The sequence below is a fragment of the Microtus oregoni genome, unplaced genomic scaffold (assembly GCF_018167655.1).
Source record: "Microtus oregoni isolate MIOR12 unplaced genomic scaffold, Mior012 000026F_ref0000081, whole genome shotgun sequence".
NCBI classification, from domain to species: Eukaryota; Metazoa; Chordata; class Mammalia; order Rodentia; family Cricetidae; genus Microtus; species Microtus oregoni.
In genome coordinates this window covers 9,565,260-9,589,758 of record NW_024543085.1, presented here as the reverse complement: position 1 = coordinate 9,589,758, position 24,499 = coordinate 9,565,260, and positions in this window count along the sequence as shown.

The following is a 24,499-nucleotide window of genomic DNA, read 5'->3' as shown; positions in this document are numbered from 1 at the left end:
TAAACTGTAAATGAAAAAAGTCAAGCAACATATAAAGACAGACCTATCAGAATTGCACCCAATTTCTCAATGGAAACCATAAAAGCCAGAAGGTCCTGGACAGATGTACTGCAGACACTAAGAGACTATGAATGCAAACCTAAACGGCTATACCCAGCAACGTTTTCAATCGCCATTGATGGAAAAAACCAGATATTCCACAACAAAACCAGATTTAAGGAATACTTTTCCACAAATACAGCCCTATAGAAAGTATTAGAAGGAAAAGTCCAGCTCAAGGAAGTTAACTGCACCCACAAAAACCACAGGCAACAGAAAACTTCACACCAATAAACCCCAAAGAAGAGAAACACACAAACACTACCACTGAAAAATAATAGGAACTGGTCATTAATATCTCTCTTTTTTATTTTTTTTATTAGTGGTTTTTTTTTTTTTTTTTTGAGATAGGGTTTCTTTGTAGCTTTGGATCCACTTCTGGAACTAGCTCTTATGGACCATGCTGGACCTGAACTCAAAAAGACTCGCCTGCCTCTGCCTCCTAAGTACTGGAATTAAAGGCGTGCTTCACTTCAACCCAGCTCATTAATATTTATTAAAATCAGTGGGCTCAACTCACCTATAAAAAGACACAGACTAAGAGAGTGGATATGTTATGTGGGATTCCCCTCTGTATGCTGTGAATACCATTGGCTAATAAAGAAACTGCTTTAAGCCTACAGCAGAGCAGGGCAGAACAGAGCTAGGTGGGGAAAACTAAACTGAATGCTGGGAGAAAGAAGCCAGAGTCAGAGAGAAACCAAAGACAGTCACTGGAAATTTATTCAGTAAGCCACAGCCTCATGGTAATACACAGATTAATGGAGATGGCTTAAATTAAGATATGAGTTAGCCAGAAATACACTTAAGCTACTGGCCAAATAGTAATGCAAATTATATGGTTTCTGTGTGATTATTTCAGGAGTCTGGATAGACGGGAAAAAACAAATGACCTCATACAACAGTTATGAAAGCAGGATTCACCTTTCTGCTGTATACAAAAACCACACCTCAACCTCTAAGACAAATATTACCTCAAAGTAAGGGTTTGGGAAAAGATTTTATACAAAATGGACCTAAGAAACAAGCGGGTATAGCTATCCTAATATCTAACAAAATAGACTTTAAACTAAAATCAATTAGAAGAGATGGAGAAGTACACTTTGTTCTCATGACAGGAAAAATCTATCAAGATGAAGTCTCAATCCTGAACATCTATGCCTCTAATACAAGAGCACCAATATGAGCGCTAGCCAATAAGCATAAGACACACATCGAACACTACACACTAATAGTAGGGGACTTTAATACCCCACTGTCCACAGTGGAAAGGTCAATCAGGCAGAAGCTTAAAAGAGAAATAATAGAACTAAGAGATGCTGCTGTACTCTCTCATCTCTGTCCTTTCATATATCTCCAATCAACTGTATAGCCATTTAGTTTCTTTTTCATTGCCCCATATTTTTATATTTGCAAAGTTTACTCCCAATGTTACTGTCCTGCTTTATTCTATGCTTCCTTAAATTCTATTCTTGAATGCTCATTACTCACGTTTCCACCTGTGGCACAGTATTTTCTCGTGGGTTCCTCATTGTCTCTTCCATATTTCTGGTCACTTCTCCACCATTTTTCAGGGTTCAGCGGTCAGCCTCACATTGGGCACAATTATGTTGGGGTTCATCCCCGACATAAACTATCTTTCTCGACCAGAATGGAAGCATGGGAATAATTGAGACATAATTCACATAGCAATATCGGAAGGGACTCTCAGGGTTCATTCAAATCCTGAAGATCACCCACGTTTATTCTCCAAAGAGCTTTTATCTTCAAAGGTAAACTGAGGGGGAAGTTCATTAGCATTCTGTGTCTGAGGTAGCAGGACTAAAGTCATGTCCACAGCTCTGTCACTAGCTTGGATTAACACCTCTTCCCAGGTGGTCCCCATAATTACAAAAAAGGAAACAGAACAACATCAACATATCCTGACCCCAGGAGACAGCCAGTCTGTAAGTGCTTTTAGCACCTCAGTTGCTATTATGGCTTGAGTGCCTGGCTGCCAATATAACGCAGAAATATGTGGCCTGTATAATATTGTTCCACAATGAAGTAGTGATGGTTGTGAGGAACAGGCTGATATGGTTGGCTTGTGCTGCCACCGGCAGCCATGTGATATTTATGCCATGTCTGGCTCCGTGGCCTTACTATAGCTGGTGTCTGTGTTAATTTTTTCCCCCTGTTATTAGAGGAGGTGATACAGATGACCCTGGTCTGGGCTGCCACCTTAAGTTATGTTGATGTCCAAGGGCTATGCTGTTACCAGGGCCTTACTATTCTAAGTGGCCACACTACCATCAGATATCATGGTGACTACTAGGTTGGAGCTGTGGCGAAGTGCCATGTCTGGATCTCTGGTCCTACTACAGCCAGGGTAGGAGATGATGACCATGGCTTATGTTAACACAAAAGCCATGTGGATGCTCAGTGTTGGAACTGTCACTGGAGGTTATGTTTGTGTCTGAGGGCACAAACTGGAGCCATTCCAATATTATTAGCCTGCAGTGCCCCCTAGGGCCATGGAAAGGTTTGGGCCTAAGCTGTGGGATGGGGCCATGTCTGGGTCCCTGGTCCGATCACAACTGTGCTCTATGTTGATTTCTGGGGGTCATGTTATCACCAGGTCAATAGATAGCTGGCACCATGTCCTGGGCACCAGAGAACTGATCCTGACCCTCCTAGGCCACCTCAGCATGAGAGCTGCCCTACTTCCAAGGAGAACTGGCACGAAATGCATGGATGTGGGAGAGCCGTCCCTGACCTTTGAAGGCCCTTGGAGAACCACTCCCACACTTGCTAGCCAATGCAATGGGAAATCAGGTCATACACATGGAAAGGCTGTCCCCATGTTTCTCCCTCTACCCAGGAGAGCTGGCCCTGGTTCTTGCTTGAGGGTGGTGGTCCTAGTGGATGCCCAGACTGGACAACTCATCTAGCACCCAGGCCCATATCCAAGGCTTTGAGTTGGCCCAGCCCAACATCTATCCCATCTATGACCTGCTGGAGTAGATTAAGAGACTAGTCCCATACCATCATCTCTATGATGAGAGCAACAACAGGATATCCAAGAGAAGTTTTGGTGAGAGACCAATACTGATGCTGTACCAGAAGCCAGAGGTCTTGAACCTGACCAGTGACTCATTGCAATGATAGTTTGCAAGTAAAGCTATTTGGGCAAAAAGGTATACTGCATGACACACCACAGCTCCCAAGGCTACTAGGACTAATGTGTGTCATAGAGAGGTGGGAAAGATGGACAATTTTTTTTTTAATTTTCCTTTTGAGGGACAGGGAAATGAGTGGGATTGGGGTGCATAATGAGAAATTCCCAACGAATCACTAAAAAACATATAAAGTAAAAAGAAATTTTAGAAAACTTTAAATCATAATTTAATAGAATGATCCCAATATAAGTGAGAAAAGTAGACAAAGGATGAATCACTTTCTCTACTATCCATTCTCAGAGTGAGAGACGTATTCCAGAATTCTCAAGCAAAAGATACCACTGAACCCTTGACTCCAAAATATGGCCATTTGAAGGGAGAAATAATTTTTTTGAAACTCACAGAAATAACAGTAATCTCAATGAGAAAATGCTCTATACAGCAACGGGCAGAATTTTGAAAACTGCATTATATGTACCAAGACAAATATAACAGAACATGTAATATTAAAGGACATGCATATCCTCCAGGGTCTATAGACCTGGGATGGGATGAATTTCACCCATGAACCCACCCACTGTCGGGAATTATTAAGGTGGGTGGGTACAGGGTGGCGAAATGGGAGAGAGAGGGGAATGATTTATGCTCTGGTGAGAGCAGCAGATCTGCAAAGGCAAGGGCAGTGAGGAGCTGGGTAGGGTAGATGCCCTATTTGCCACCCAAGGCCATGGCAATATCTGGGCCTGAGCTGCTGCCGAGGATCACTGACTAAGTCAGTGACCCTGATGTAGCAGTGGGGTCTGTGTTGATGTCTGAGGCTCCTGTTGATGTTCAGAGTCTGGGCCACTACCTGTGACCAAGTCAATGTCCAAGGGATGTGCCCCACAGGAACCATGCGTATCCAGGATTCTTGCGCTGCCTCCCAGGACCATGGTGGCACTAGGCCCTGACTGATGCTTGGAGTCATATTTAGGACCAAGTCACTTCTGTGGCTGAGCTTTGTTGATATCCATGGCTCCTTTTCCCTCCTATGGCCGTGCAGAGACCCACAGTCCAGGATGACACCTGAGTCCATGTTGGTCTTAGTGGGTCAAGCTGCCACCAGGGCCATATAGATCTGAGTGGCCCATGCTAACACCTGATGCCTTGGTGTTGCCATGTCCTTAACTGTGGCCATAGGCCATATCTGTGTTTGTGGCCCTACAATAGCCAGGGTCTGTGTCTATGCCTGTGGACCCTGATACCATCAAAGGCTCCTGATACCCCTGAGCAGGGTCTGGGCTGCCACCTGAGTAGGTGTTAGCTGATCCTACCCCTCACTGGCTACAGCACTTGGGAGCATGGGGCACATCGCCTGGGCAGCATAGTAGAGCTGACCCTGTTGGCAGGGGCACAAGGGAGTGGGCAGCTGGTATAGAGCAGAAGGACTAACCCCACCCCACCTCATCTGACTTGCGGTGGCATGGATGAGGAAAAAAAACACATTCTCCTTCTTCTCACCCTTGCCACCTGCAGCAGGTGAGAGAGCCAGCCCCGGGGCTACTGGAATACGAGAACTGGCCCTGCCACTCACCAGCTACAGCACACAAGAGAGTGGATATGGCACCTCACTTGGACAGCACATTAGAGCTTATCCTGTTCACAGGGGCGCAGGTGAGCCTGGCCTGTGGGCATGAGAGCAGGAGAGTTGCCCCTTCCCTCTTCCTTATATGCCATAGGGTGACAAGGGTAAGGGAAATATGACCCCCAGTCCACTCCTTGCCACCTGTGACAGGTGGGAGAGCTGCTCTTGGAGCCTTGAGAACAGAAGAGTTGATTTTACCCCTTACCTAATCCTAAGAGCAGGCCCTGAACCTAACCTGAACAAAACAGTATAACTGGCCTTGGTGGTATGTCTGTGGTTGCGCTAGAGCCAAGGGTATTAGATAAGAACAAGTTGCACGCCTTCATGTCTGCTACATTGTATGAACGAGCGGGAGTAGTGCTGGAGACCTTGCTTGGGTGGGGACTGTGAGGGAAAGTTGGCACACTGATCCACTCAGCAATCACCCAGGTCCAGCACCAGGACCATGACGTAACCCACGGCAACACCCACTTCATTTGTGAACTGCCAGAGTATAGGAAGGAGCAGGACCTGCAGATTCAAAGCTAGAGGATCACCATAACACAAGGCAACAACAGGATCTCCCAGAAGAGTCACAGTGAGGGCCCAGTATTGAGGGTGCAATGACAATTGCAATGAACAGGAACAAGTAAGATGTATGGATTAAAGGGTGTACTGTGTGACTCAGTGGGCCACACTACAATTTCTGTGCCAATATTTTTTGTTTGTTTGTTTGCTTGTTTTGTTCTGTCTTGTTGTCTTGTTGTTTTTGCTTTTACTTATTTTTATTTTTATTGAGCTCTACAGTTTTCTCTGCTCCCCTCACTTTTATGTTTAAATTTTGTTTTATGGGGTAGGTTGCAAGGACAGAGGGCAGACATGAGGGGACAGGGGAATGAGTAGAAGCAGGATGCAAGTTATGACATCCACAAAGAATCATTAAAACCTTTTTTATAAAAGGACATGCATAAAGTAAAAATAATTAACCAAGTGTTTGTGGATGTACTAAGTATCTAAATGGGAAAAATGTCTGAATAATAGCAGTAGAACTTTTAAATCCATTCAACTTACAAAATGTGCACTCACACATAAAGAAACAACACGATGCAAAACAGGACTTTAGATAACAAATTTAAATAATCCGAGATGCAGATAGTTTCCAGGAAATAGCAAATAGTGAAGTTACATGCTAGAGAAGAGAGTAAGCAGGAAACACACTACAATCTTCTCAATGTTCAGTGGGATCTTCTAGATCCAGGTCAATCATATGTTTAAATCCTCTTAGAGGAATAGTGTTGTCAAAAGAAGCATTTTTCTTTCTTATTTTATTCTTTCAGATTTTTCTCCTATATAAAAGATTAGACCAAGTATCTTTCACCCAAGTAGGTAAAGGAACCACAACTGAGATACATGACATCTCTTAGTTTCTGAGACAATGTCTCATAGTGCATTTGTGTCTCGACTTGTATTTCAAAATCCTTCTGCTTCAGTCTCATGAGTACTGGGATTGCAAAAATATACCACTACATTTTAAAGGCTGTTGCACTGGAATTTCTATAAGATAGTTCATGCTTATATTTCATAGATATAGTCTCCTTAAATTCTTTTTCCCTCCCTTCCTCTCTACATCCCTCTCTTCCTTTCCCATACATGCATATATATATATATATATATATATATATATATATATATATATATTATATATATGTTCAACCTCCACATATGTTATGAACATATATGTTAATAAGAGATAGGTAATTAAGGTGATCATTATCAGTTACAATTGCCTAACTATATCCAGCTTTCTAAATAATTCTATAAAATCAGTCATTTATGTACCAGAGTGATCCACAAGCCTGAGTCAGAGTGACAGGTTGTGAGGAAAGGAGGGCCCATGAGCTGGCAGTAGATAGAATCATATCTGACAGGAGCATGGTTTTCCACATAGAGAAGCAAAGGGAGCAGGGGCAGGTAGTATCTTTTCCATACCACAGGTGTCCTTCCTTCTAAAGCAGAAAATATAATATCCATAAGGAAAAGAAGATGAATCTAATCAACAACAATTTTGTACTTTTTTTCTGTGTTATGAACAACCTACCTGTTTTTCTTTCCAGCAAGGACAAATCATAATCTATAAAAATTTTAATATGCAAAATAATTCTGTTCTGTTGTCTGCTGAGAAGCACATCTATTCTTCTGAATGTTTCTGTTGCTTCACTGAGTATGACTGCATTTTCATATTTCCTGGATTTTAAATAGGTTATCATGAACTTTAGGAACCATAATATACTGGAAATCTATTAATTTTATATTCACACCTCAGATTAAACCTTTGTCTCATGATACTTCCCATTTAAAAAAACGTACAAACAGTTAAGGCAAAGGAATGGTCCTGCTGAACACCGCCAAGTGATACCTGTGGGTACATAATTCACTAGGGCCCAACTGGGGAAGCAATTGTGAACTCTATGTGCGTGATGTGGTCATTAAGACTGCACCGAGGGATCTGTTGAGAGCTATATGTGTCATTCTGTTTTTCTTTAACTCTTTTTACTCTCTATGAGGAAATACTGTGCAATGGAAACACATCCCAGCTTCCACTTGGCCCATTCCTGAAGATGTCTTTCTGGAGCAAAAGAAGTCATTGTGGCTTCATGCACTCTATGATTTGTGTATGAAGGGATGAAATGACAAAAATAAGATTAAGAAGGGAGAAAAGGAGAATAAATAAATATTGTAATTACATGATAATCTGAAAAATGGAAGAAAGATTCAAATATAAAAATAAAAATCAATCAAAGGGTAATCTCAAGTAGTACCTGATCAGTAGAAGTCACAGCTGCTTTTCATAAATTTCTTCCTTTTCTCATTTATTAAAATTGGACTGGTCCAGGGTTCTCTTTTACTCAGTTTCTGGAGCTCTATATTTAGAAATGAAATAACTTTTTATTTAGATATTTCAATGTTTTCATTTCAGTTCCATTTAATGGTACTTTAAAATATTAAAATTAGTAAAAAGCCTTATCTTACTATTCCATTATGCTGCTATTTTCTCTTGATCTATTTATATGATCTCATAGAAGATATTTTAAGTATGAATAAAAAAGCAATTTTATAATATTGAATCAAATCACATTTTATCAATTTGTATAAAAAGCTTATGTTATGAGCAACTGTATTATATAAACCTAAAATCCTTTGTTCAATGTTACTACTGTGCAATTATTTACTATACTAGCTATTTAATGATACAGTTTATGTGTTTTTATTTTTCATATATTTATATGCCTGCATAAAACATATAACCCTGTGATTTCCCAAAATATGAAAACACACAAATAAATAAAATATAGCCTTTTATGTAAAAGTACATGTATAACATATTTTAAACTAGGTTTAAAATAGTCAGGATGACTAATGAATTATTTGATTCATTAAATGTAGAAGGTAACAATGGCAGACTGGACTATTCATGTTTTGGGATTTCTTTCTAGATAATTGGTCATTTCTATCTCGACAGCAACATTTGTTATCTGGCTAGAGGAAGATGGCACAACAAAGAGTTTTACAAAAAATATCCAAATAGAAGATTTTTATTTAATTGTTATTTATTTTAGACTAATTATTCCAAGCTATTGCTTTCTGAATGTGCTTACTTGATCCTCATGAATGACTCTTTCTCACTCTAATATCCTGTACAAGTCATGGAAAGTACACATTTTTGATGATCCTTTCCAGGTTCAAATAATGCAGGTGATATTTACAAATATAGCTTTAAAAACTGTTTTATCAGTTCCTTGGTGATTTCATAAAATGCATTTGATCACACTCATACCAAATTCCTTCCGTTAATCCAGGGTGCTATAGAGGCATAAATATTATGGGTTTACGTCATATAGCATTTACTTAAGTTTTAGGCATTTTGTGGCAACATTTTTTATTGTTGTTCTTACAGATGTTTAAAGTATAATAATGGCAATATAAATTAAATCTAGTTTCTTAGAAATTTTATCTGCCTTTTAGATTAGAAAAGAGTTCTTACCTGTAACCAAATGACTATAATTTTGCTTCCTTTTCTATACCTGAGCAATAATGCCCTATCAAGGATATGTTCAAGGTATAAAATTCAGCTGACTATGTTGGATTATCATAAAACACAAAAGGAACTATACTTAAGCTACAAAATCAATCCAAACTTTGTTTTATACTTAAAATTTAATATTTGTTATTAGATTATACTTTGGGATGTTTATATAAATAAAACCTTTGTGATTTGTTCAAAATAAAATTTACTTTTAATAGTCAAAATCCAAGGCATATTAGTGACATATTAGCGACAAAATGATTTTTGTAAGGTAATGCTTTCATAAAAGTGTGATACTGTAATTTTTGTAAATATTATAATGGTGCAATCTAATATTTAAAAGAAGGATAAATTAAATAATAAAGGTTAAAGTTTACCAATGCCTTGAAATTCTAAGAAGAAATATATAAATGGAAACTGTCACTTTTGGCAAAAATTTTCAGGACTAATTAAATTGTGGTCTCCGGCTTCCCAGATGGTTTGCTTGGGTGGCATGATCTGTCTTCTCTTATCTCCTGGGCATTAAGGAGGCATGAAAATAAGTAGAGGCTCATGTGTCCATGGCCTAATTAGAATCGGGCAGTTACCCTCTGAAAAATTAAGTGCTTTGTGCTTCCTGTCTAGTCCCTTACTGTCAAATTATTTTAAATCCTTGTTTCGAATGAAACACTAAATTATTCTTCTTCAAGCCAATATCTTTGCTCTTATTAAAAATAATTGAATGCTTTATTATTCAAAAAGATGAGTTAGGATTGACTACCTATAATCTACAAGATAATGAAGAAATAGACAAGTCATAGTTGTATTCAAACTTGATATGATTATATAGGTCTTGATAAGCCAAATAATGAATGGATTTCTTTAACTGAACACTAAATTTCAATACACCTTTGTCCCTTAAGTGGGAGATAAGTTATTACTCAGAATTAATATACTGCTCACATTTTGTGGATCAATGCTTGTAATAATATACATGCTTTTTGTTTGGCTAGGATGAAGTTTAGAAAATTATAGGTGATACCAACTCAGACCACTGTTCATGATGGAAATTCTGAAACTGGTGTTCAAATGACATTCTAATTTGATGGTAGTTTACAACAAATTTGGCTCTAGTTATTCTATTGAAAGAATGTTTAGTATAGCAAGATGGACATTTGAAACCCAGAACTCACTAAGCTCTGGTTCAATTCATTACAGTAATAAACATCTGTTAGTTTGGATTTCCAGGGATCATGAAATAAGCCATTTCTGTTTAGTGCTCAGGACCAGATCCTGGTGCTTGGTAAGTGAACTTAACCATTATTGTTCTCCAGCATGGATAAGTACCTGTGGTGGTTTCATTGAAATGACACTCATATATTTGAATACTTTGTTCCCAGTTGCTGAAACTCTTTGGGAAGATTCAGAAATTATGGCCTTGGAGGATGCATGTCAATGAGGGACTGGCTTCAAGGTTTCAAATATCAACAGCATTTCCAGTTAGCTCTCTCTTTGTCCCATGGTTCTGTCTTAAGATGTGAAAGCTCATCTGTTGTTGGATGAAAGTTCTATGAAGATATTTAAGGTAATCATCAGTCTGACTACCGAGCAAGGCCAGTTCGGGAACCCTCTCCTCTAATGCTTAGGATCCTAGCTGGTGTCATCCTTGTGGATTCCTGGAAATTTTTCTAGAGCCAGGTTTCTTGCTAACCCCATAATGGCTCCCTCAATCAAGATATCTTTATCCTTGCTCTCATATCTCTCCTTCCTCCATCTCAACTATTCCATTCCCTCAAGTTCTCCTCATCCCCATCCTTCCACATCCTTTCCCATCCTTCTACCTTCCACCCCCATGATCCCAATTTTGTTAGGCAATTTTGTCTGTTTTCGATTTCCAGGTGTGTCTATATATGTTTCTCTTTGGGTTCATCTTATTACTTAGCTTCTCCAAGATCATGAGCTATAGGCTCAATGTCCTTTGTTTATGGCTAGAGTGAGTATATACCATATTCATCTTTTTGGGTCTGGGTCACCTCACTCAGGATAATCTTTTCTAATTCCATCCATTTGCATCCAAAATTCAAGATGTCATTGTTTTTTAACCACTGAATAGTACTCTAATGTGTAGAAGTGCCACATTTTCTTTATCCATTCTTCAGTTGAGGGGCATTTAGGTTGTTTCCAGGTTCTGGCTATTACTAATAATGCTGCTATGAACATAGTTTAACAAATGCTTTTGTAGTATTATTAAAAATCTTTTGGGTATATTCCCAAGAGTGGTATTGCCGGATCCTGAGGTATGTTGTTTCCCAATTTCCTGAGAAATGGTCATACTGATTTCCAAAGTTGTTGAACAAATTTGCATTCTCACCAGCAATGGATGAGTGTTCCCCTTACTCCACATCATCTCCAGCATAAGCTATTGTTAGTGTTTTTGACTTTAGCCATTCTGACAGGTGTAAGATGGTATATCAGAGATGTTTTGATTTGTATTTCCCTGATAGCTAAGGAAGTTGAACATGTCCTTACATATCTTTTGGCCATTTACAACAACAGGTGGAAACAGAGGCAGAGACCCACATCGGAGCACTGGATTGATCTCCCAAGGTCCAATTGAAGAGTGGAAGGAGTGAGAATATGAGCAAAGAGGTTAAGACCATGAGGGCTTCATCCACCGAGACAGTTTGCCTGAGCTAATGGGAGTTCACCAACTTCAACTGCACTTGGAATGAACAAACATAGGATCAAACTAGTCCCTCTGAATGTGGTTGACAGTTGGGGCAACTGAGGCTCCATTGACAGAGGCACTGGGATTTGTTTCTACTGGATGTATTGCTTTGGGGGATTCTATTCTCTTCGAATGTATGCTTTGCTTAGCTTAGATGTAGTCGAGAGGGCCTTGGACTTTTAACAAGGCAAAGTGCATTACCCTCTCTTATGATCAGAGTGGGTGGGTTTGGAGGGTGTGTGGAGGGAATGGAAAGAGAGAAGGGATTGAGAATTTGAATTGGTATTTTTTAAAGTAATAATAATAATAATAAATAAATCTCAGCTACCATTCCTTGCTTGCCTGCCTCCCATCATACTCCTAGCAATGATGGTCAAGGAGTTTAACCTTCTGAAACTGTAAATTCCAAGTACATTATTTCTTCTATAAGTTCCTTGGTCACAGTGTCTTATCACAGCAATAGAAACATAACTAAGATAGTTCCATGTGGAAACATTTCCTTAAGAAGATGTCAATCAAACCTGTAAATATGTGTTCACTCTTTTTGAAGTTCAATGCTTAAAATATTTATAAAAAATATTAATATAACCTAAGAGAATCATTTGTTGTTAGTAATGGTCCTTAATTGTAAAAATCCCATTTAAAAATATTTTGCCCAGGGGGGCGGTGGTGGCGCATGCCTTTAATCCCAGCACTCGGGAGGCAGAGGCAGGTGGATCTTTGTGAGTTCGAGGCCAGCCTGGTCTACAAGAGCTAGTTCCAGGACAGGAACCAAAAGCTACAGAGAAACCCTGTCTCGAAAATAAAAAAAAAATATTTTGCCCATAAGATATTTATATTTTAAATATCTTTACTTTTACTATAGCTTTCATATAAAAAATTTTAAAAACTTTCTTCAATGTCAAGGATTGTAGAATCATATTGAAATAATGAGAGATTTTCTTCTAAAATCATAGTCATAAGTAAATGAATATATATAATTATTATTGATCGATTTGTGAATATTTAACCCTCTAACACATTTTTTTTTGTCTATTTCTTCATTTTTTTTTCAAATAACTACTGCTGTGGGATAACGCTCTTGTACACTGTAAAGATTTGTCACTCATATCAGTTTAATAAAATGCTGATTGGCTAGTAGCCAGGGAGTAAATATAGGTGGTAGTATAGTAAATATAAGGGCAGTATAGTAACTTACTTAAATTGAAATTAGCCTAATAGGTTATTCTTCTACATAAAGGTAGCTATTAATAAAGATATAATTAGCCTGTGTATAAATTAAGAGGCTGCTACCCAAGATGGTCCAGAGTAAGAGAATTCTGAGAAGAGGAAAGGCAGAGACTCAGTACCAAGCAAGACGCAGAGGAAGCAAGATGAGAATGGCTTACTGAGAAAAGGTACCAAGCCACATGACTAAATGTAGACAAAAATTACATGTTAATTTAAGTTGTAAGTTTCAGTTAATAATAAGCCTGAGCTAATATACCTAACAGTTCATAATTGCTTTTATTTTGGTGTTGTCATCCATAGTTAAGATTACTCACAACAGGCAAATAAATTTAGTTTTCTTTGGAAATCATCCCGATACTTGACAAAATTGTCACAATTTTATCCTCCATTGTCTTTATTTAGTAGTTATTCATTCTTAAGTTGTTCTCTAAATACCCAAGTTTATTTTAATCTTCCCATCAATAGGACACCTTGAAATGAAGGTAAAGGGAGAAATAAAATTTTCTAAGTCTAGTAATTCCAGTGTTTTATCACTTCCTAGAGAACAGTAAAACATTCATTTATAGTCTATGATAACAAATACTTGTGCATCCCTTGTTCATACAGCATGGCAGTGTGGGGGCCAACTTTTGTGTTGCTCCACACCCACAAGTGGAAATGCAGATGCCACATTTGGTTCGGAATCACCAAGTCACTCTAGTATATGCAGTTAGTTAAAACAGATCTTTGCAACTTTATAGGAGTAATAATGGCTAATATAAACTTATTACTTGCTAGATTTTCATAGGCTTTTTTTTATATTTGGATGCTTTATATTATAATATTTCAAGCTAATTTCATTTTGTCACAAAATTGGCTCATATCATTATCTATGATCATCCATTCTGATTATTTTATCATTTTGCAAAAACTTTAATAGTTTTTGCCTCAAGTCCTCTTTAAAGTCTATAGAAGGGGGTTGAAAAAAAAAACTACTAGTAAGTGTCTCTGAAGAAAAATAAACATATTGAAATGATGTTTCTCAAACTAAAAATTTAAAAATTAAAAATAATGTTGAGGAATTTCGTCTGTTGGTTAACATGACAGGCTTTCATAGTAAAAGTGACATCATCAGGTCAACCTCTCAACCCATCGTGCTGAGAATATTTGCTTTTCTGATTTCTGGAGCCTTTTCCCTTTCCCAAGAGTGGAAAACTTGACCCCTTTCACCTAATACTTGTGCACTTGATTTGATTATTTCAAATCCAATTTTGATAGCATGAAAATTATTCTAGCACAAGTAAAAAGATGGATGTTATTGTCTGATTATTCTAAAGATAATGCTACTATTATAGACCTGTGAGTTCTCTCACATTTTTCTAGGCCTATCCTAAAATGGTTGAGTTTCAACACAAAACCAACTCCTTGAATCGATTCTTTACAACTTATGTACAATCTTCAAGTTGTGCATATTCTTGTTTGTATGTAAAAACCATCATTAAATTTTTTCTAAATCTTAATTTCATAGAATAAATGGACTATGTAATACTTCAAATTCCCTGCCTTAGCCCGAACAAAATTGGAAGGTAAATTCAGCTCTTGATTCTAACTTTGAAAGGTAAATTCAGCACTCAATTCTAACTTTGGAAAATAAATTCAGCACTTGATTCTAACTTTGGCTTCATCTTACACAACTTGTTGAGCTCTTGAACATTTGGGTGATCTTGGATAAATTTACCCATATGTCGATTTATTTTTAATTATTTTGAGTTTCGAACCTCAATTACTATTTCAAGAATAGAATGTATAAAGATAATGGGATATTTGATGGAGGAAGGTCATTGGTTAATTAAAGAAAGGGACCCAAACTGGCATTATCTCTGTAATTCTCACCATACACCTGGCTTCTTACCTAATGGCTAGAAAATCTGCACTGATTTCAGGCTTTGCACTGCTACACGAGGATCAGCAATACTATGTCACTCCTGAGAACTGGTACCATGATCCAGCAACACAGAGGATCCATGCTTATAAAGTGGTTGCATAGTAAACCTCAGTCTCACCAATAACCCCCCTCTATCCCAAACCCTACTCTCATTTATTTAGACTTTTTGTTTTCTCCACCTCATTCAAGTTATACTGTAGCTAAAAGAAGCAAATCATGATTTCCAAGTGTCACATGCCACAGTGACATGTTCATATACTATTATTACATGATTTCCAATGCTGCTGGTAGTTGACAAATGCAAACATTTTCACCACTTTTTGTTCATTTATTACTAGCAAAAAGTACTTATTTGTAAAGTTCTTAAAATTTTTAAAGTTAATCACTTTTCTGTAATGTGTGATGGACCTAGTTTCCCTTATTTCGCCATATTCCTTTCAATATTGTTTGTAAAGTTTATCTTTGTAAATATTTGAAAAAATTACAGTCATATTTATAATTTTTTTTCCTAGGGTAATTCTTTTTGTATGGTGTTTAGAAAAGTCTGTTTCACAAAAATTGGGGTGATTTGTTCCAGTATATTTGTGGTCTCTTAGTGTTTAACTCTTTGATGTGATTGGGATTATAAGGAGAGGGTATCCCGTTCTGATGACAGTCCTTCCCCATCAATTATTGGGGTGGTATACACTTAGAAGTTACTATAAGATTTAATAGTACTTAGCCTAAATCATGTCACTGTATGTTCCCAGGTTATAATAAAGGATGTTAGAAAGAATATTTTATGTGGTGTCTTATCTTAGTTACTTGGTAGCATTTTTGTTGCCTTTGACCAATGAATTATTCATTAATATACAGTAACAATAAATCTGATTTTGTAAACATTAACAAAAACAACAGAGATGATCTCCAAATACATTCAAACCGTATTCATGTCTTATGTCCAAATCTAAAAATAAAAATGCTAAAATCCATCTAAATTTCCTATCCTTTATAGTCATTTGATGCATTTTCTTCAATCAAGGAAAAAAGTCTATTATACTTATTTAACATACTACTCAACCTTATTGGTTTCACGGAGCATAAAAATTTCATAAATAAATGGGTAAATAGAAGGAATTAGCTGCATTAGCTTCTGAGACTATTTATAAAAGAACTAAACTTTAAATGGTTATAGAAAAAGTCAAGAGGAGATACAAGTACATACAGCTTGATAACACAGATGGGGCAGCAGATAGAAAAGAACAAACTTGTTAAACAGGGTGTCAACAAAAGAATTATGAACGTGAATTCCATTTGGTCATTTATCTGTTGTCTTTTATTTTTTACAGGCTTCTTTCAATTAAGTGAACAGTTAAGCCTAATTAATCATATGTAGATAAAACTCCAAATGTGTCTGAACACGAAAACATTCAAAATTATTCTAGTTCAGCTTTAATAACAACTGTAACAATGTTGTGTTAGTAAAGGGACTCTGAGTTGTTTGCTTAATATATCACGTGCCCTGTGAAGGATGAGCAAGCCAATGCTGAGCACCATCTGGACCCTAGATATGGGCTTCAGTTGTATGACTGTCACACAGCCACTGAACTATACAAACAAATCAAACCATCAAAGAAACAACAAGGAAAAAGTCACCTGTAACTGTGGCTGTCGATTTCCACCCTTCCCTTGTTTCCTGATTGTAAATGTTGGGCATTGCCATGATACAGTCTACAGATTTCACTTACTACACCTATGCAATGTCACTACAATTTGTACAAGGCTTTTGTCATACGATGTTACATTTGAAAATAGTGGAACCAAGTTGTTGAGAGTATACAGGAAGGTCCTTTCACCCACAGCTCTCCAGAGAAACCAGAAATGTTAAGCATCCAGGATTGTCTTTCCAGTAGGAGAAATGTAAAACCTGTTCTCCCAGAAAGCTGAGAATTGCAAGTGATTAATAGTCTGGCTATCTGCATTATCTGTTGGAACAGGCCATCCTATAATCAGGGCAGAGGTGGCTAACAATCTACTTGATCCTTACAGCCAGGGGCTTCCTAAGCTCCCACAAACCAGCACCAGAGGCGGCTAATAGTCCAAGAGACCAGTACACTATTGCTATCTATATGACAGACCCTTAATCCCCTAAACTAATACAGGTAGCCGATCTCTTGAATCCAACTTCTTTGAAGAAATGATATGTACCCTGAGTCAAATTTTATTTATTTGCACTTTCTTGTGCATTAAGAATTGTATTACACCAAGAAATCTTTTTCCAAATTATATTGGGATTAAATACACTAGGTCTGAATGGCATGATACTAGACTTTTAAGAAATCTTGATCCAGATTAATGAAGTCAATCTGAACCGTTTTCATTCACATACCATCTCAGTCCTCTTCTCTGCATGACACCTTCAGAGAACCCCTCACCAATATCCTAGTTGTAGCAAATAAATAAAGCAAGATTAAAAAAATATATTACCTTAAATTTATTTTGATAAAGGGTCATAAAATGCTTATTGGACAATTAAAAATTGGAATAGATTGGTTTCGAACACAGTTTGGTTGGCCTGTGCCTACGACTTTGTGTAAGACGCTAAAGCTTCAGGGCATCTGTGCTAATGCTGTGTGTTGGCGCTCCATGCCTGGAAGAATCATTACATGCAGTGACTGCAGTCTTGTATGTACACCCCGGCTCCTGTTCCCCTCTCTGTGTACCACAGATGGAGTCAATGGGCCTGCAATTCCTCAGGGTTTTAAAAAATTCACTATGATAGTTTAGAAATTGTGGCTGCTCCATTGACTTCCACCCATATCAGCCGGCTTCAGTGTATCCTCCTCCGTTCCTATAGAGCCTGGAAAGATAAACCTAAAGCTGTGCTTACCATCTCTTTATGGACTGTTAATCACCAAAGCAGGGGATATAATGGATTGCAAATATTTACTAGACTTTAGCTTCTATATACAGCTGTGCCTACATAATTTAATCAAGGCTTTACAAGGCAATTTATCTCAAAGAGTTTTGCAATTCTGAATTTTAATAAGAAAACAATACTAAGCAAAGTATTTGCATTTTAGTGGTTTTGATTGTTGGCCATTAAATTAAAAGGTTTTCATTTATGATGTAATATGTAAAACTGTAAAAACAGACTGAACATTCTCCATTAACCATGCATAATTGCACGCTTAGTTATAAAGAAAAATGTTGTCTCTAAATAAATGTTCACTGAAAATTTTCTCACGGGAAACCAAGAAAGTGACAGTTCTGTTCAAAGGACAGAAAAAAACAGAACAATGTGAATACCAGTCTTGGGGGAAGTAATGCCCAGTTTCATTGATGATGTTTCACTGAGAGATAAACTAAACATTCATTTCAAACATACACAGCATATAACATATCTAATTTTAGAAATAAATCTCACAGTTATACTCTCTCTCCTCAAATGTTCATTGCTTTATTTAATATATTTTAATTTCTGGAAAGAACCTTTGTAGGGAGTTATAATTTGAGAACTAATTGTGCTCCAATTTGTATACTACTTTATAAGTCTTCATCTTTCTTTAGATAATATCTCTTTGGAAACCACATTCTTACACAGTGGAAATGAACCTTTAAGGAAACCTTGGCCTGGGAAACAAAAGGAACTCAAGCCAAGTCCTGTGTACAAATGTTTTCTGAGGCTCCAGTCACTGATCAAAACTAGTTCTGGAGGGAGACAATTATTTTAATTAAAAAAAAATCTTTAAGATAAAATCAGGGGTGAGAGTCAGTTGCTGAAATACAGACTGCTTTGTAAAAGAGAAGAAACTTCATACTCCAAAATGATTTTTTAAAAAAAAATTATATGGCTTTTATAATGAACACTAAGTAGTAAATTAGGTAATGTCAGTGTGGGTCAGACAATAAGAAAAAAAGTAAAATTTAAAAGCCCTATTAACTGCTGTCAGCCTTAGACAAGAAGGCTAAATATTCTCCTCTTTCTAGAACTCTAGAGGGATGAAGACGCAAAGTTCAAGGTCCATGTAATGGACGTATATTGAATAAACTGTAATAAGCAATTAGCACAACACAGTAAAACATACAGCCATGAGTGTGTCAAACTGATAAGAGAAAGTCAGGTTAATTTGTGCTAATAATCTGTTCTTACATTCTAGACATTTATTTAAAGTAAACTATGGAGGAACAGAAACATAATAGCTATTTTACAGAGGTGCCTCACATGGAAAGAAAAAAGAGACTGTGTAATTATGGCCCAGGGACACTGTTAGGGCTGTGAGGGTTGAGATAATCATGGAAGTAGCAAGGCTTTTATGTCACTTCTAAAGGTACCAGCATGTGGTATAGCCAACCCCTGGGATCACTAATATTGCTGGCAAAATGAAGTCCCCTGGGATATTTAGGGGATGGTGAGGAATTATGTGGGAGGTGATAGATGCTTTAATATTTTTGTACATCTTAAGCCTGGCTGAATGTTATCACCTGTAAATTACTTGCCCCACCTTTTTCTAGATACATGCACTCCTATTTAGGATGTACATGGATTGGGAAATAGAGATTTAAATCCAAGGCAAATTTTTTAAGTCAACTTTACTTTAAATACCGATCTGTTGAAAAGTGAGAAATCCTTGGAATGTAAACAGATAAACAGAAGTTTGAGAAACATGGCTATTTTCAAATACCACATAATGTGATACAGACAGTGTTTATATGCTTTAAATTTATTTCCATAATCTTGAAAGCAATCTTTGCTCCAATATTGTTATACACATCTGTAATTGCTTTAGAGAATTACAAATGCATGCATTCTGTAATTTTTCTGTGTTTTTACTATCACCCTCTGATTATGTGTTCTAATGGTTTGGCTGGAATTGCATGTCAGCATAGACCATTGGAGAGTGACTTGTTTTTTTTCTCTTTTATTCACTTTAATTCCAAAGTCTTAATGTCAATGTAATTTATTCATGCACATGTTAATGGGTTAAAAATTAAGATGAGATTCCAGAAACTTGTGACTACTTTATATTTAGCAATGTCTTTGCCAACAATGCTAAATGTCCTATTTTTTTCCCTGATGGGAATAATTGGGACAAATGCCATTTGCACACTGCAAGAGTAAATGATCATGCTATATCTTTTATTTCGCTCATAAAAAGTTCTATCTTCCTGCAGTCCACAGACTGCCCTTGAATTAAATGTTGTATTAGCTTTACTTTTGTTTATGTGAGGAAAATGCTAAGGAATGTGACTAAAAACATGTTGGAAAAATATAACCAAGAGCCCAGCCATGGGCATCTAATTGTATTGCATCTACCAACTCAGAGACAAAGAAAAACAACTCCATATGGGTCATGAGGTAATACAAATTTTATCGACCAACTACCAGTGGTTTACTTCATCCAAATATCAAGGATTGTGATAGTAATAGGCAGATATAAAGTAAGCAGGTACACCACTGGTTTGCTATTTTTGTGAATGCTTACTATTTTGATGTTGTTCTTGCTGCTGCTGTTGTTGTTGGAGATGAGGGTTCAGGAAGTTCCAGGTCCCATCGTGCACAAACAAGTGAAAGTGGGGATAAGAGGACAACCCCCAAATTACAGGTATAGGTGAGGCTATTTCAAAGGCTAAAAAGACATTAGACTTCTGTTCATGCAGAGAAAGAAAATGAACAATTAAAAAATCCACTGATTTTTTTTTTTGGTACAAATAATAAGTTTGCTATAACTGCATAGTTACATAGTAGAGTAGAACTATTCTAATTCTTTTAAGGTAAAATAACACACACAGACAAATTTCTTAGTTTTAGAAGCTAAATGCTTAAATATTCAAATATATCCAACTTATAAAATAGTTCAACAAGAAAAAAAGTATGTACTTATATGAATTGTTATATTACAATGCCACGAAATTAGACTGGAAGAGAGAAGACTTCTCGATAAAGGATGGCAAGATACAAGCAAATTGAAGAAGAATATAGGAAACATGTGAGGGTTTTTACTTTTATTAGAAAGGAAGGAGGGAGGACAATACTAAAGGATAGGAGGGAGGAAGAATACATAAAAAAATAGGATGTCTGAAAAGAACACAGGGAATCAAATTATTCTAAATTTACATAAAATTACAGATAGCACACACACACACACATTCACATATATCAAGTTACACTACTTGGGGTGAAAATGGTCTTCCCAAGAGCTGTAGAAATAGAATATCAAGTAAAACTCAAGTGTTAGATATGAGGAAACTTTAGAGTTGTAGGTCAAAAAGGTTTAAGAAACTTTCAAAACTATACAGGTTATTGTTACTGCCCTTGGCTATCTCCCAGAAGTTGAAGGTATGCCCCTATTTCTTTGCTGAAGACACCATGCTCTTGGCACTCAGGACTTAGGATCAATCTGGATCTAACTGGGAAGCTGTTATCTGAAGATTAGCTTTCATATTAACTGAAGGTGCTATGCAGGTTTCCATGGAGAGGAAACATTTAGTAGCCCTAATCAACTGTGATGTTTATGAATCCTAACAGCATGATAAGATACCCTTAAGAGTGCAATAGTTGCACTTGTTGTATCTTGGATGTAACCAACAGTTGTCTAATTGTACATAGAACTACTTAACTTGCTACCATAAAACTAGCCAATGACCTGTGGCTAATGAAAGCATGGATCTTAGAGAAGAACTACTACAGTCACTTGCCTAAACAGTTTAATTCTTAACTGCCTTTAAGATGATTTTTCTTATTCTCACAGGTGAATTTGGTTTTCACTCTTCATCAAAGAAATGTTTTAACAGCCACAGGAGCAGACACCATTATACAAGGTCACAATGTGTCACATTATCGAGAGAACAACTGACATCTCTAACACTACCCCTACACCTAAGACACAGAGAGCCTCATGGAAGAAGGAAAACTTTTGCAAGGGTCTGAGTATCTAGAAGCCTGCTGTGAGATTGTGTATTCTTATATTTCAGAGAAGATACACTCATGAAATCTTAATAATATGGATGACTGCCCAGGCAAAACCTGAACAGTGAAAATACTAATCAGCATCTCATCATGGATAGGGGAAATCTCACAGGAAGTCTCTTCTTTCCCTAGATTATGATCTACAAGCAATTAAGGACTACTGAGAGAATTAGTCTTCTCCAGAGTTGAGCCCCCTAATTGGTTATCTAATAACAAGTGGTCATCCCTAAGAACATTTACATATAAACAACATTAAATGACCTCACTAGGTTGCATTTATATATTTGTTTGTTTAGAAATGTGTGTGTGTGTGTGTGTGTGTGTGTGTATAAATTAGGTAAAGTAAAATAGAACATGAATTCGAGATTGATTCTGGGTTGTAAATGGGAAAGGTGGTGTAGCTTTAACTAAAAAATATCTTTTAAAAAATCATTACACTGAATCTAACTGATGATCACATATAAGTTCATTATAAATTAGTCGTTTTCAGAAATATTTAAAATTGTATAAAATAAAAACATATAAAACTTATAAGCAGCATGTGATCCAGCCAACCGAACTCAATGGCCATATTAGAACTTTTGACCAGCAGAACAGATATCCTTGGACTATAATTCAAGTTAAATATCATGCCATTATTTCCACTCATACTGTGGTGGATTGAATGTGAATGTCCCCTATAGGTTTGTACGTTTGACTATTTAGTCCCCAGCTGGTAGAACTGTTTGGGAAGAATCGAGAGATATGGCCTTGCTGGAGTTGGCCTGTCACTGCAGGTATATTTTGAAGTTTCCAAAGCTCTTGCCATTCTCAGTGTTAAACTCTTTATCTTGTGCTTATAGATCAAGAAGTTGCAGGCAAATGGATGGATATAGAAAACATCATATTGAGTGAGGTAACCCAGACCCAAAAAGACAACTATCACATGTACTCACTCATAAGTGGGTTTTTAAACAAAGAACAAAGAAAACCAGCCTACAAATCACAATCTTAGAGAATGTAGACAACAATGAGGACCCTAAGAGAGACATACAAGGATCTAATCTACATGGAAAGTAGAAAAAGGCAAGATCTGCTGAGTAAAATGGGAGCACGGGGACCTTGGGAGAGCATGGAAGGGGAGGGGAGAAAAAAAGGAAGGAGGCAGAGAAAAAAATGTATAGCTCAATAAAATCAATAAAAATGAAGTAAGCTTTCAGCTACTGCTCCAGTGCCCTGCCTGACATGCTCCCCACCATGATAGTTACGGACTCATGCTCTGAAACCCTGAGCCAAGATTAAAACTTTCTTTTATAAGTTGCCTTGGTCATAGTGTGTTATCACAGCAATAGAAAAATAACTAAGTGACACACTAATATAAATAAGCATTTAATCTACTAAGTTGGTGAGGATGAGAAACTAGGATCCCAGGCAGATGCCACCTCTGGGCAGGTGGTCCGGAGCTGAATAAGAAAACACGCTGAACTAGGTATGGAGATCAAACACACATGGCTTTTGTTCCAGTTTCTGCCTTCAGGTTCAAGTTCCGAGTTCCTGTGAAGCTGTGAGGTGAAATTTCTTCAACCAGTGCTTTTGGGCATGGAGTTTGTATTACAGCAATTCAAACCCTAGCTTTCATTTTATGCTTATTCTTTGAGAGGTTTATTCACGCATAAAGTATATATTGATCACTTTACTTGTAAACTGTTCATGATTAAAGAACAAAAGAAGTTTCTCTCTTATCTATCTACCTATGTATGTATGTATGTATGTATGTATCTATCTATCTATCTATCTATCATCTATCTATTACCTATCTATCTATCATCTATCTACCTATTTATCTATCTATCATCTATCTTACTAAAGAGGTTGGTGTTGTGTATTATTTTATTAAGCATATAATAATGATTGTATCTAATACTTAGTCCTCCCATTGAGGTAAAATCAAGTTGATATTATTTCACCACACACAAAGAAAACTTTTTTGACATTTAAGCACTTCGACGCAGTAGCTGTCATCCTCTATTGTGAAATCTAAATAATTTGTCATTAGTAACACCACTTCACAATTACTGATTGAGCTATTTTACCATCATGATATTTTGAGTAAATTTCCAAAGTTCTCCAATTACATTCTTTTCAAAGGGTCTGATTCTCTTAGACGTTTAAAAACAAAAGTGTTGCTAAGGCAACCAAATTTGATTTGCAACAAAAATTAATACTTTCTACTTTAGGAAAGCACTTCAATGAACCCTCTTATTTTAAACACCCTTTGAATCCATTCATTAAAAATATCTCTGTATATTTGAATCTAATATAGGCAACTGAAGCAGTCATGAAATTTAATAATCAAGAAAAATATGTTATATTCTCTCAAGCACAGGGAGAAAAATACTTCACTAGCAATCTATCGTGAGGAGAAAAATGAATTCTGTATTTCTGCATCTAAATCATTGTGATATGTAAGTTAGTACTTTAACTATCCCAGAGTATAATACCTTGAGTGCAATTGAAGGCATTTACTTAGAAGACTAATTTGAAAAACTCTGAAGGTTTGGGGATGTAAAGAAAGCTGTCTCTATGCTAACTGAAGAAAATGAAGAAAAGTTTGCCCCTGTTAGTCTAGATTCTTCCCACTGTGACTAAGGTTTCAGGTCATACTCATCGTTTACTTGCATTTGTATAACAAGGCCACTTGGCATTTCTAAATTGTGCTTGGAATCAATGATTCTGAAGTTAAAATTCTCAGCTTCCAAAACGTCC